Source organism: Musa acuminata, chromosome BXJ3-7 (assembly GCF_036884655.1).
Source record: "Musa acuminata AAA Group cultivar baxijiao chromosome BXJ3-7, Cavendish_Baxijiao_AAA, whole genome shotgun sequence".
Classification (NCBI taxonomy): Eukaryota; Viridiplantae; Streptophyta; class Magnoliopsida; order Zingiberales; family Musaceae; genus Musa; species Musa acuminata.
The window spans coordinates 18355276-18371130 of NC_088355.1; positions in this window are offsets into that span (position 1 = coordinate 18355276).

Consider the following 15855-nt stretch of genomic DNA (forward strand, 5'->3'; position numbering starts at 1 on the left):
CTCCATTCAATTTGCAAGCTAGCAAATTTAGTAAGTTTTACATAATTTTAGAATATGCAAGCTAACAAATTTTATACATATGAAAGTTGACAAAATTTTTACGATGAGCAAACTTTTTGCTTCTCTTTATGATGTGCAAACTAGCAACTTTTTGCTTCTACTTGAAGTATGCAAGCTAGCAAAATTTGTTCCCCCTATGTCCTTGTCAAATATAAGAGAAGAATACAATGTTGTAATTCTTTTCCCTTTTAGTAAATAACAAAAAGAAACATGAGAGTTCAAAAACAAGATCTTGATTCATAAAAAAATCTTATCTATCAAACATCGAGAAATCAATATTATGATTTGGATAAAGAAAATAAATCTTAACCATAAAGTATTCTTGTAAGAAATGCCAAGTCATCATCATTATCACGTTGGGCATGATACTAAATCAATAAATTTTTAAATCAATATTACTTGGGTATGCATGATGCCAAAACATAGTTTCAAGTCTTTAATACATAACATGCATAATTTCAAACCATTACTTCCTTCATGCATGATACCAAAAAAAAATCAATCATCACTATGATCATATCATACATGATACTAAGATATTAAAATCTTTAAACATTTATCACTTCATGCATTAAATCAATATTTTGATCATGATACCAAACATTCATCATTTCTCTCATGTATGATACTAAAGCATCTATGATACCAATCATTTCTCTTATGCATGATACTAGAGCATTCATGATACCAAACATTAAATTATATTTTTTAAGTATTTATCACTTCATGATTATTGGTACCAAACATTCATCATTTATTTTCTCCCCCTTTGTTATAGGCAAAAATAGGAGAATCATCAAAATTCAAATTCAACTGGATAAAACTCATTCAAATTCAAATCATGAAATCATCAAAATTACTTTCAAGAGATTGAAAATGACATGATTTTATCAATCTCTCCGTGAAAAATCGATAAGATAGAGAAAAAGAAATTTTCAAGAAAAATGCTTTCCTCTTAGTTGTTTCAATTTAAGTGATTTGATTTCATACAAACACGTCTTTGTCTTTTATGCCAAACAAAAATATGTATCATCATTTAAAAGCAAAGTTCATCACAACAAGATCAATAAGCCATACATCACAAAGATCATCATGCATAATTTCGAAATATAAACTCATTAATTATGATTTCAAATCATCATTACATTATTTCATCAAGCATGATTTCATAAAGCATTTTTAATCAAAATTATTTTGTTTGTTGTAGTAATGTATTTTCCTTCTTTGCTTCAATGATTCAATCATATCATGAGACATATAAATCATAAATACAAAGGAGTCATGTCATAAAAGATATAAGATTAAAAGTATAATACGTAATTCTAAAACATAAGATTTTAAATCATTATGCATCATTAAATCTACAACATGATTATTTTTAATTAAAATAATTAAATAAATCTAACTTGGCATACTTCGTGCTAGGAGTTATCATGCAATTGTCATACTTAAAATTTTCAAAATAACTAGAAAAAGAAGAATGATATAATTTTTGTCATTGGCAAAAAGAGGGGAATAATAAAACAATAATGTAATTCATTTCCCTTTATATCAATTTTTAAACTATAACAAAGATAAAATGTCATTCTTATTGCAATATACCATAATTGAGATAAATCTTGAATTCAAGTCAAAGCAATTTTAATCACGATTCACATCATATGCAATACATCATATACATCATCATAAGTATTGCATGCATCATTCCAAATCATAAATATTTCACATCATGATGGTATCAATTTGTCAAATTATATTACATCCTACCATGCATAATCATAACTTCTCATTTGTATGCATCAACATAATATCATGCATAATTTCATATCATCACAGGAAGGATAACAAGGAAATTTTGGTGATGATATATATTTCATGAATACAAGGAATTATAAAAAATCATATCATGAAAGATAGATCATATGAATACCAAAAGACATGATTCATATAGTAAATCTTTTCTTTAAATAAAATACCAAGAAAAAATCGTAGGAGTACGAAGAAGATATCTTGATTTAAAAGATCTCAAGTAATTTCAAGAAATCTAGATCATGATTTGAATAAAACTCATTCAAAATCAAATCATCAAAATCATTTTCAAGAGATTCAAAATGACATAGGTTAATTGATCAGTCTCTTGAGACACTAGCGATTTTCTTTCTCCCCTTTTTTATTATAAATAAGAAAGAAGAATTTTTAATAGTACAATTTATTTCTTTCTTCCATCAATGCTCTAAGCATCACATAAATACAAAGGTAATCATATGAAACTCATGACATGAAAAATGAAAGATCAATTCGTAAATGATTCATCTTAACAAATCTCCTTTTTAGTAAATAACAAAAAGAAATCTTAGGAGACCAATGATTTTCAAAGGTAATCTTATGTTATAAATTCTAAGAAATCAAGAGAAAAACCATGATTCATTTGTATAAATCTCAATAAGAAGATACGAGAACACATAATAAGAGATCTTGATTCATAAAAGATTTCATATTATAAATCTCGAGAAATTATGATTTCGATCAAACTCATTCAAATTCATTTTCATAGTCCAAGAGATTCACAAAAGCATAATATACATGGATTCATTAATCTTTTATCGAAAAATCAATAAGATAGAGATGAAAAATGTATTCACGTTTTATGTGTTTTATTTTAAGTTGTTTATTTCATACAAGTATGCTTTTGTCTTTTTATGCCAAATAAAAACATGCATCAACGTCTAGGATAAAAAAATAAATTTTGAAATAAAAACCATCAAAACCAAAAAGTATAACACATTAAACATAAGGCTTCTTCAAACAAGAGATTTGATTCATCATTTGAATTCCAATGATAATTCATTTTCCTTTTTATGTGTTTCGTTTTATATGATTGATTTTATATAAATATGCTCATGTTTTTCATATGAAAATCATCCATCTTGTTTAGAACCGAAAAACAACTTTTATTGCGACAAAGATCAATAAGCCATGAATCACAAAAATCATTATGTATAACTTCAAAATCTATAATATAAAATCATCAAGTATGGTATCAAAACTTAAATATTTTCATTACATCTTACATCATTATGTCATTAAAATATCAAGCATGATTTCATTGAGCATTTTCAATCAAAGTCGGAAATCATCAATTTAGATACACATTATTTTTTCTTAAAAATATACATAAGATTAATCATTAGATTTAAATCTAATATTTTGTTGTATTTTTATAAAACATGCAATTGTCATTATCATTTTCAAAATTAGCTAGAAAAAGAAAAGCATGATCTATATTTTTTATTTACTAACTAATTTAAAAATAACTCATGAAAAAGTATCAAGTAATTTTAAAATAAATTAAAGAAATTTTGGTTACCTTGTCGTCGAAAGTCGTTAAGGCATAGTTTGTCACCTTGCCTTTGTTGATTTGTTCTTCATCTTCAGATGAACTCGATTCATCCTAGAGTGCTTCCTTCTTCTTGTGTTCATAGCAAGTAGTTGCATTATTTTTAAGTTTATTTTTGTTCTTTGATTCTTGTTTTAAGAACTTTTTAAGCTTTATTGTGAGAAGTTTAAGTGCATCATCACTTGAGCTTTTGCTCAAGTGGTCTTCTTTTGTTCTAAGTACAAAATCCTTCTTGTTCTTTGGAAGGTTGTTTTCAAGCTCTTTATGAGTCATACAACTCATTTCGTAGGTCAATAATGACCCAACCAGTTCTTCAATGGGAAAATGGTTCAAGTCCTTTGATTCTTGTATGGCCATGATTTTAGGATCCTAACTTTTTGGAAGGGATCTTAATATCTTATTAACAAGTTCAAAATTCAAAAAATATTTGCCAATTGCTTTTAGACTATTGACAACATCTGTAAAACGGGTGTACATATCTCTAATAGTCTCGCTTGTTTCCATTCAAAACAACTCAAAATCATGCATCAAAATATTAACTTTAGAATCTTTAACCCTACTTGTGCCTTCGTATGTGATTTCAAGACTGTACCAAATATCGAAAGTCATTTTGCAAGTAGAAACTCGATTAAATTCATTTTTGTCTAAGGCATAAAATAAGACATTCATAGCCTTTGCATTTAAAGAGAAAGTCTTCTTCTCCAACTCATTCCAATCGTTCATTGGAAGAAAAGACTTTTAAAAATCAAATTCGACTATATTCCATAAATCAAGATTCAACGAAAGTAACAAAACTCTCATTCAATTTTTCTAATATGTGTAGTTCGTCCCATTCAACATGGGAGAACGAATGAGAGAGTGACCCTCTTGAAAGTCGAAAAGAGCCATTTCTCTTTGGATGTTAAATTAAATGAGAAAAACGTGACTCTGATATCAATTATTGGGAATGAGTCGGCACTAAGAGGGGGGATGAATTAGTGCAGCGGATAAAATCACTGTTAGTTCAAAAATCTTTCATTCATTGAAATCGATTTCGGAAAGATATTAACTTGAAATACATTAAAAAGGGTATGCAGCAAAAGTAATGAGGAAGTAAAGCAATTTGCAATAAAGATAAACAGCAAAACAGAAATGTAAACCATTTTATAGTGGTTTGGTTGTCGTGACCTACATCCACTCCACCGATTTCTCTTCCATCGAGGCCATTGACATCCACTAATGATCTTCCTTCAATGAGCGAAGATCAACCACCCTTACAACTCGATTCTCCTTTTGACAAGTTCATGAGAGAACCTTTACAACCCCCCTTACTCTTCTCTCAAACTATACTAACACTTAGAGCTTTGAGAGGAGTCCTCACAAGATTATAACATTGTTTTTCTACTTTTTAACTCTCAATTCTTATGTATGTTAACCAGGGATGAGAGGGGTATTTATAAGCCTCAAGTGGATTCAAACTTGGAGCCTAAAAAAATCTCATCCCGGGTTTCCCAGATCCTAGCAGTACCACCGCCTCGTCTGGCAATACCACCGCCTTACACCCTGCCATTGGGCGGTACCATCGCCCAGACTGGCGGTACCACCGCCTAATAGTCTTGGAGATTGTGCCATGACGATGCCACTTGTTGGGTCACTATTTGGGCCTTTTCACTTGGCTTAACATAGCCCAAACTTGGGCCTAGTTGGCCTCTAATTGAGTTAGTCTAATTACATTCTAAATCGACTCAATTAGACTCAAAACTAACTCGATCTAGACATAATCAATTACAAGCGAATCCTTTGTTGTCCAACATGTCATTGGTTCTTCCGGTGCTTCGTCCGATCCTTCGATGCATCGTCCTCTCCTTCGATGTATTACCTAATTAGCATATTATCTTCTCGCAACATCTGATCTCCTTAGCCCGCTGCCCGAATTCACGGACCGAAGCCTTCTGCCGACACGTCGACGGATCCTTCAGCTCGACGTCCAATCTTCTAATATGTTTGCTCTGGCCCAACATCTGATTCCTCCTACTTTAATCGATTTGCCTCTTCTGATCGAAGCTAGTCCTACATCACTCAAACATACATTAAATAAATACTATCAATTGGTTTCATCATCAAAATATGAGATTCAATAAGTGCTAGGAGTTATCATGCAATTATCATGCTCAAAATTTTTAAAATAACTAGAAAAAGAAGCATGATATGTTTTTTTACAATTTTTTTATTTTTTATTTTACTATATAATTTAAAAATAACTCATAAAAAATCATCAAGTAATTTCAAAATAAAGTAAAGGAGTTTCGTTTGAATTGTTTACCTCATTGTCGAGAGTCAACAAAGCGAAGTTCATCGTTTCATCTTCATCGGTTTGCCCCTCGTTATCAGATGAGCTCGATTCATCCCAAGCCGCCTTGAATACTTTCTTCTTCTTTAACAACTTCTTTTTAAGTTCATTTTTAGTTTAATTCTTGTTTCATGAACTTTTTAAATTTTATAATGAGAAGTTCAAAGTCATCATCATCATCACTTGAGTTATCACTCAAGTGGTATTCTAGTGTTCGAAGTGTCAAATCCTTCTTATTCTTTGGAGGTTATTTTCATGTTTATTTTGTGCTATATAAGTCATTTTATAGGTCATCAAAGACCAAATAAGTTCTTCAATCGGAAAATAGTTCAAGTCCTTTGATTCTCATATTATCATTATTTTCAAATCTCAATTTTTAGAAAGTAATAGTAAAACTTTATTCACAAGTTTAAGATTCGAAAAACTTTTACCAAGAGCTTTTAGACTATTGACAATATCCGTAAAATGGGTGTACATGTCTCCAATAGTCTTGCTTGGTTCCATATAGAATAATTCAAAATCACGTATCAAAATATTTATTTTAGAGTCTTTAACTCTACTAGTACCTTTGTGTGTGATTACAAGTGTGTGTCAAATGTCAAAAGTCATTTCACAAGTAGAAACCCGATTGAATTCATTTTTGTCTAAGGTGCAAAATAGAGCATTCATAGCTTTAGCATTTAAAAAAAAAAGTTTTTTTCTCTAAATCATTCCATTCGTTCATTGGAGTAGAAGACTTTTGAAAGTCATTTTAATAATATTTTATAAATTTAAATCTATGGAAAGCAAGAAAACTCTCATCCGAGTTTTCGAATAAGTGTAGTTCATCCCATTGAACATGGGAGGATGAATGATAGAAAAGCCCTTTTGAAAGCCGAAAAGAGTCATTTCTCTTTGGGTGTTAAACCAAATGAGAAAGAATGTGTCTTTGATACCAACTGTTAGGAACGAATCAGCACTAAGAGGTGGGGGGGTGAATTAGTGCACTGATAAAAACGTTAATTTTGAAAAATGTTTATTCGTTGAAAACCGATCAAAAAGATGTTAACTTAAAAACACTTTCGTAAGCATATAATGAGGAAGTAGAGCAGTGAGCAAGTAAAATGATTTGCAGCAAAGGTAAACAACAAAGTAAAAGGTAGCAAATCGATTTTATATTGGTTCGGTCATCATGACCTACATCTACTCTCGATTCCTCTTCACTCGAGGTCATCGACTTCCACTACTAGTCTTCCTTCAATGGGCGGAGATCAACTATCCTTTTACACCCCTCTTCTTCTTTTCATAGGTTTAGGAGACATCCTTTTACAAGCACTCACTCCTCTCAAAACAGAATTCTAAACTTAGAATTAGAGAAGGGGATCTCTCAAGTGATTACTACAGAATTTTCTCACATTTAAATTCTCTATACTTGTGTGTGTTAACTAGGGATGAGAGGGGTATTTATAGGCCTCAAGTGGATTTAAACTTGGAGCCTAAAAGTATCTCATCCTTGATTTTCGGGTACTAGCGGTACCACCACCTGCAGCACTGACATTGGGCGATACCACCACCTAGTATGGCGGTACCACTGCCCGATTGTCTTTCAGAGACTGTGTCTAGGTGGTACCATTGCCCAGACTGGCGGTACCACCACCTGACACAGTCTTAGATATTATGCCACGACGTTGCCACTTGTTGGGTCACTGTTTTGGCCTTTCTCTTGGCCCAACACAACCCAAACTTGGGCCCAATTAACCCCTAATTGAGTTGACTCAATTCCAACCCAATTATGTGCCAACTATGAATTTTAAGACATATACTAAGCTAAATAAGTCTGGTAAGTCTAGGTTTCTTCCGGTGAGCTTCCGGCGAACTTCCGACGATCTCTTGGCAATATTCTAGCAAACTCCTGGCAAGCTTCTAGACTTCACGACGATCTTCTTGGCGAGTTTCGACGAGTTTCTTTGGCAAGCTCCTAGACTTCTCATTCAAATCCGGTAGAACTTCCGACGAACTCTTGAACTCCCAACGAAATCTCGTTCTTGACTCCGGGACTTCATTTTGCTCTATGCCTTGATCGCCATCGTAGTTAATCCTGTACACTTAAAACCTACTTCGATCTAGATGATTATTATAAGGCTAATCAAATATTGTTCATCATGTCATTGGTTCATCGACGTCTCATCCGATTCTTCGACGAATTGTCCTCTCTTGCGGTATATTGCCTAATCGGCCAGTTGACCTCCGCAACTCCGATTTCCTTGGTGTAATTTTTGCTCTTCTTGGCCCGATACCCGAACCCATGGCCTGAAGCCTTCTATCGATATGTCGACCGATCCTTCGACTCGACGTCCAATCTTTTGACATATTTTTCTCCGGCCCAACATGATTCTTCCTACTTTAATTGTCTCTCCTTGATCGAAGCTTCCTACATCACTCAAAACGCAGATCAAATCATAAACACTATCAATTGGTTTCATCTTCAAAATCTAAGATTCAACAATATGTTATTCTCGAAGTTGAGCATCTCAACAATACTTGACATGCCCCTCTTGTGGAGAGCGTTTAATAATGGCACAAGGTACATCTCAGAAATATAGTTGGCTTACCAAACTCCCAAGGTGCATAGGTGGACCAAGCCCAACTCGACCTCCTCGAAGAGCTTGAGGCATGTAGGATAGCCAAGCATGACTCAACCACCTTGGAGAGACAAAGACGTGTAGGTCAACTAAGCCCAACTTGACTTACTCGGAGAACTCGAGGTGTGTAGGTTGGCAAAGCCCGACTTAATCTCCTTGGAGAGCCTACTGTTGAATTTCATATTTTAATAATGGAACCAATTGAAATGTGTTTATGTTTTAATCTACATTTTGAGTGACACAGGATGCTTCGATCAGGATGAGACAATTAAAGCAGAAAAAATCATGTTGTGCCGGAGGAACATGTCAGAAGATTAGACGTCGGGCTGATGAATCGGTCGACGTATCGATAGAAGGCTTCGGGCCATGGATTCGGGCATCGAGCCAAGAAGAGCGAATATTGCGCCAAGGATATCGAAGTTGCAGAGTCAACTAGCCAATTAGGCAATAGGCCATAAGAGAGGATGATATGTCGAAGAATCGGACGAAGCGTCGAGGGACCAATGACATGCCAGACAACTTGATTAATGCTTAGTATTAATTGTCTAGATCGAAGTATGTTTTTATATGTGCAGGATTAATTACGATAGCAAGGCATGAAGCAAAATGAAGTCCTGGAGTCAAGGATACGATTATGTTGGGAGTTCGAGAGTTTGTTGGAAGTCTGGACGTTCGTTGGAAGTTATGGAGGAACCAGCCGAGAAGTCTTCGAGCTTGCTAGAGAAGCTCATCAAAGCTTGCCAAGAAGATCATCGTGAAGTCTAGGAGCTTGTCAAGAGTCCGTCGGAATATTACCGAAAGATCGCTAGAAGCTCGCTAGAAGAATAGACATAGGGACTTGTTTAGCTAAGCAAATGTCTTAGGAATCGTAGTTAGCACGTAATTGGGTTTGGTTTGGGCCAACCCAATTAGGGGCCAGCTAGGCCTATATAAGAACTGTGTTGGGCCCAATAAGAGGCTCCAATAGTGCCCTAAGAAGTCTCACCATCATGGCACAGTCTTCGAGACTATATCAAACTGTGGTACCACCAGTCTTGGCGGTTGTACCACCCCTGGCAGGGTGCCAAGTGGTGGTACTGTCAGTCTGGGCGGTGGTACCGCCGAGCGCAGGCGGTGGTACCACTCGTGCCCGGGGAACCCATGATGGAAAAGTTTTAGGCTTCAAGTTTGAATCAACTTGAAACCTATAAATACCCCTCTCATCCCTGGTTAAAGCACACAAGCACAAAGAGATTAAAAGAGAGAAAACGTTGCTGCGATCATAAGTGTATTCCCTCCTCTAGCTTAAACTTAGATTTTTGTTTAGAGAGGAGAGTGAGTGCTCGTAAGGGTTGTCTCCTAAATCTAGTAAAAGAAGAGGGTGTAAAAGGTGATTGGCCTTCGCCTATTGAAGGAAGGCCTATAGTGGACGTCGGTGACCTTAGAGGAGGAAGCCGAAAGTGGATGTAGGTCACGTTGACCGAACCACTCTAAAAATCTGGTTTATATTTTACTTTGAACAATTTATCTTTACTACAAACCTCTTTAATAGCTCACAGCCTTCAATACATTTACAAATGGGTTTCAAGTTAAGATCTTTACGAAAAGGTTTTTGTCGGAAATGGTTTCTATCGAACGAAGTTTTATTCAAGACGTAATCTTTCCGCTGCACTAATTCACCCCCCTCCCCTCTTAGTGCCGACCCCAATCCTAACAATTGGTATCAGAGCCTCATGATTTCTTATTTGGATTAACACCCAAGAGAAATGGCTCATTTCGACTTTCGAGAGGGTCACTCTCTCATTCATCCTCCCTTTTTCATTGGGACAGACTACACTGATTAGAAAACTCAAATGAGAGTTTTCTTGCTTTCGATTGATTTAAATTTATAGAATATGGTCGAAAATAGTTTTCAAATGTCTTCTCTTCTAATGAACCATTGGAATGATTTGGAGATAAATATGTTTTATCTAAATGCAAAAGCTATGAATGCCTTGTTTTGTGCCCTAGATAGAAATGAGTTTAATTATGTTTCTACTTACGAAATGACTTTTGATATTTGGCGCAATCTTGAAATCACACATGAAGGAACTAGCAAAGTGAAAGCTTCAAAAATTAATTTTTTAATGCATGATTTCGAGCTTTTTCGAATGAAGGCGAGTGAAACTATTGTTGACATATACACCCGTTTTACGGATATTGTCAATGGTTTAAAAGCTCTTGGCAAATGTTTTCAAATTTTGAACTTGTAAACAAGATTTTGCGTTCTCTTAATAAAAGTTGGGATTTAAAAGTAACAGCAATTCAAGAATCAAAAAATTTGAATACCTTTCTGATTGAAGAACTATTAGGGTCTTTAATGACCTATAAAATGACGTATAATGCACGTAAAGAACTTGAGAACCACCTTCCAAAGAATAGGAAGGATTTCGTATTGAGAACATTTGAAGCCCACTCGAGCATAAGCTCAAGTGATGGTGAACATGAACTACTCACTAAGAAATTTAAAAAGTTTATGAAACAAGAATTAAAGAACAAGAATAAAAAGAACGCAACTACTTGCTTTGAACGCAAGAAGAAGAATACAAAGTGGGATGAATCGAGCTCATCCGAAGAAGAAGGACAATCCAAGAAAGGCAAGGTGACAAACTACGCCTGAACGGTTTTCGACGATGAGATAATCAAAATGCCTTTAATTTATTTCAAAATTACATAATGCTTTTCATGATGTATTTTTTTTAGTTTAGAAAATTTATTTTTTAAATTACATGTTTAAAAATATAATGAAAATGAAAAAAAATTAGGATCATGCTAGTAATTTCAAAAATGATAATAAAAATTATATGTTTAATAACAAAATAATTTTGGTTGAAAATGCCTTATGCTTAATGACACCATGATTGATGAATATGCTTTATGTTTAATAATTTCTTTGGCTTGTATCCCTTATCATAATGATGTTTGTATCATGCTTGATGATTTTTATGCATGAGGACTTGAAATAATAATTTGAAATCATATGTCTTGGAATTGTGTTACACTTTTGATCTTGATAATTTTTTATCTTTTCGTTTTAAACAATATGGATGGTTTTCATACATAAACTTGAGTATATTGATTTGAAATCATGTTTAATGGTTTTATAATTCAAAATTATGCATGATAGTTTTGCGATCTTTTGAAAGTTCTTTTTTTGTTTTTTAAACAATTGATGTATGTTTTTATTTGACATAAATGAAAAAGGACATGCATGAATGAAATAAATCACATGAATTGAAACAACTAAAAAGAGGAAAGGTTTCACCTTGAAAATTTTATTTTTCCTACTTTATCGTGTTTTCCAAAAAGGGAGATTAATGAATCTATATGTATTACTTTTGTGAATCTCTTGAAAGTAATTTTGATGATTTTGATGATTTGAATTTAATAAGTTTTATCGAAATCATGATCTTGATTTCTCATGATTTATAACTTAAAATCATTTATGAATCAAGATCTCCTACTATGTGTTCTTGTATCTTCTTATTGAAATTTATCGAAATTAATCATGATTTTTTTAGAATTATAACTTTTATGATTTATAATAAATTGAGAGATACTATACATGAATCGAGATCATTTACATGAATGTCTTCATCTATATCATCATCTTGATTTCTCGATATTTGATACATAATATTTTTTTATGAATCAAGATTTTTCATACTATGACTCTTCTTGGATATATTCACTAAAAAGGATATATTCAAATCAACCATGATATACTACTTGACATCTTGATAATTTATTACTTCAATGTTATTATGTAAAATTCATTGTATTCATGAAATGTTTATCTCATCACCAAGTTCTTCTTGATATTCTCCATATGATGATATGAATACATGTAATACTATGATCTTGACATTCATGACTTGATTTTTTATCTTTATTATTTACCTTTATCATGATTTGAAAATTATTGTAAAGAAAAAAAAAATTACAAAATTATTTTCTTCCCTTCTTTTTGACAATGACAAAGGGGGAGATAAAAGATGCTAGCTCGCACAATTCAAGAAGAAAGCAAAAATTACACTTCTCAAAAGAGAAAAAAGAATTTATTTCTTGAACATCTCAAATTATTAGCTTCCATGTTGTAAAATAATGTAACATTTTGTTAGCTTGCGTTTTTGCAAGGGAAGCAAAAATAATCGCACTTCTCAAAAGAGAAGAAATTGCTATCTTGAACATCACCAAGAAATTGTTAGCTTTAAATCTCAAGAAGATGCAAAAATATGTTATCTTGCATGTCGCAAAGAAAAGCAAATATGTCAACTTGCACATCTTAAATATTGCTAGCTTATATGATGTAAAACTCAAAATTTTTTGCTAGATTGCATGACGATTAAACTTAAGATTTATTATGCAATGATTTGAATTTGAATATTCCAAACACATGAATAGTTGGACTTCTCCTTTTTGTTGATTACAAAGGGGGAGAAGTATGTTGATATCATGCATGATTTTATCATGACATATTTGCTTGGAATTTTGAATCCAAGAGTTATATGCCATATTGATAGGGGGAGTTTGTTTAAACTCCGAGAGTTAAGGTTAACTCTGTCGTCGATTGGTTGTCATCATCAAAAGGGAGAGATTGTTGAATCTCGTATTTTGATGATGAAACCAATTGATATGTATTTATATTTTAATCTGTGTTTTGAGTGACGTAGGATGCTTCGATCAGGATGAGATAATTAAAGCAGGAAAAATCATGTTATGCCGGAGGAACATGTCAGAAGATTGGACGTCGGGCCGGTGGATCGGTCGACATATCGACAGAAGGCTTTGGGCCGTAGATTCGAGCATTGGGCCAAGAAGAGCGGATATTACGCCAAGGATATCGGAGTTGCAGAGTCAACTGGCCAATTGGGCAATAGGCCGCAAGAGAAGACGATGCACCGAAGAATCAGACGAAGTGTCGAGGGACCAATGACATACTAAACAACTTGATTAATGCTTAGTATTAATTGTCTAGATTGAAGTGTATTTTTATATGTGCGAGATTAACTACGATAGCAAGACATGAAGCAAAATGAAGTCCTAGAGTCAAGGACATGATTACGTTGGGAGTTCGAGAGTTCGTCGGAAGTTTGGATGTTCGTCGGAAGTTATGGAAGAACCAGCCGAGAAGTCTCGAAGCTTGCCAGAGAAGCTCATCAGAACTCGCCAAGAAGATCATCGTGAAGTCTAGGAGCTTGCCGGGAGTCCGCCGGAACATTGTCGAAAGATCGCTGGAACCTCGCCGGAAGAATAGACTTTGGGACTTGTTTAGCTTAGTAAATATCTTAGGAATCGTAGTTAGCACGTAATTGGGTTTGGATTTGGGCCAACCCAATTAGGGGCCAGCTAGGCCCATATAAGGACTGTGTGGGCCCAATAAGAGGCCCAAACAGTGCTCCAAGAAGTCTCACCATCGTGGCATAGTCTTCGAGACTGTGTTAGGCGGTGGTATCGCCAGTCTAGGCAGTGGTACCGTCTAGCACTGCCCCCCAAGCGGTGGTACCACCAAACTTGGGCGGTGGTACCACCTAAGGTAGTGTCAGCGTCAGATTGACACTAGGCGGTGGTACCGCCCAACACAGGCAGTGGTACCGCCCGTACCTGGGGAACCTGGGATGGAAAAGTTTTAGGCTCCAAGTTTAAATCAACTTGAAGCCTATAAATACCTCTCTTATCCCTGGTTAAAGCACACAAGCACAAAGATATTAAAAGAGAGAAAACGCTGCTGCAATCATAAGTGTATTCCCTCCTCTAGCTTAAACTTAGATTTTTGTTTAAAGATGAGAGTGAGTGCTTGTAAGGGTTGTCTCCTAAACTCGGTAAAAGGAGAAGAGGGGTGTAAAAGGTGATTGGCATTCGCCTATTGAAGGAAGGCCTCTAGTGGACGTCGGTGACCTCGTCGGAGGAGGAAGCCGAAAGTAGATGTAGGTCACGTTGACTGAACCACTCTAAAAATCTAGTGTGCATTTTACTTTGAGTAATTTATCTTTACTGTAAACCTCTTTAATAGCTCACTGCCTTCAATATATTTACAAATGGGTTTCAAGTTAAGATATTTATGAAAAGATTTTCGTCAGAAACAATTTTTATTGAACGAAGTTTTATTCGAGACGTAATCTTTCCACTGCACTAATTCACCCCCCCCCCCCCCACTCCCCCCCCCCCTCTTAGTGCTGGCCCCGATCCTAACACTTAAGGTGCCTAGGTTAATCAAGTCTAACTCGATCTCCTCATGGGAAACCTAATTTATCCAAGTTAGGTCAAGTATTTAGGATTCCCCTCCAAGTTGGTCAAGACTTTCTTTTTTGGTTTGCCCACATAGATATAAATCAACAAGGGATGATTACATGTTGTTCACGTGAGGAATATTCTATAAAATATTTCACCCACTTTTGCTAAGTCTAAAAAACTACTTATGACATAGCAATCAAGGTTAGATATATTTTTATTATTTTACTCATCCATCTTGGGAGTAACTTATGTGTCCAAGAAACTAGGTCAAGAAATCGACCCTCGACCTCAGACCTTATATAGGTCACCCCGAATAATAAAGAAAATATTATCAATCAATTGTCATTTGACACTTTGACTATATACATGACAACTAAATTGACATAAGGGAGACAAAACCTTCTTTTTGGTTTACCTACATAAATATAAGTAAATAATGGATGATTACATGTTGTCCACTCGAGAAATATTCTATAGAATATTTCACCCACTTTTACAAAGAATAAAAAACTATTTTTATCATAGTAATTAAGGTTAAATATATTTTTACTTATCCATCCAGAAAGTAACACGTGTGTAGGAGGAATCAGGTCGGAATCAGGTCAAGAAACCGACACTTGACCTCGAACTTTATATAGGTCACCTCGAAGAATGTGAGCATATCCACCTCGGACCGACAAAAATTATAGAAACATCTTGACGGCATTTTATCATTCCTTCGCATGCATATCCGAACCACCTTAAGTTGACCAGAACATTATCAATTTTTCTTTAACAAGTGTAATATTAGTTAGAGAATTCTCAAGTGATATACTTAAGATTTTTATAATAATTTTCAGCGATAGATGTAATTGAGTGTTTAATTTACATTATAGTGGTAGGAGTTCATCAAGATACTCAAATAGTGAAGAGCCAATAGAATTATTATTCTATTAATTGTTATAATTAACACAATTATATGCCGTATTAATCTAGTGAAATGATCGGCTAAAATGTCACGCTAATCAGATATTCGAGTTAGTGCACTATTGATCCTTTTGATTCTCCTCGTGCCAGACCCTATCAATAAAAAAAACTCGTGGAGAAACTCGAAGGACCAATTTAATTTTGGTAGAGGATTTGATTTTGAATAAAAACTACACGCCCTAGACAACGTTTGGAGTTGACAAACTTGCCAGCGAGAGACGAGCCTTGGT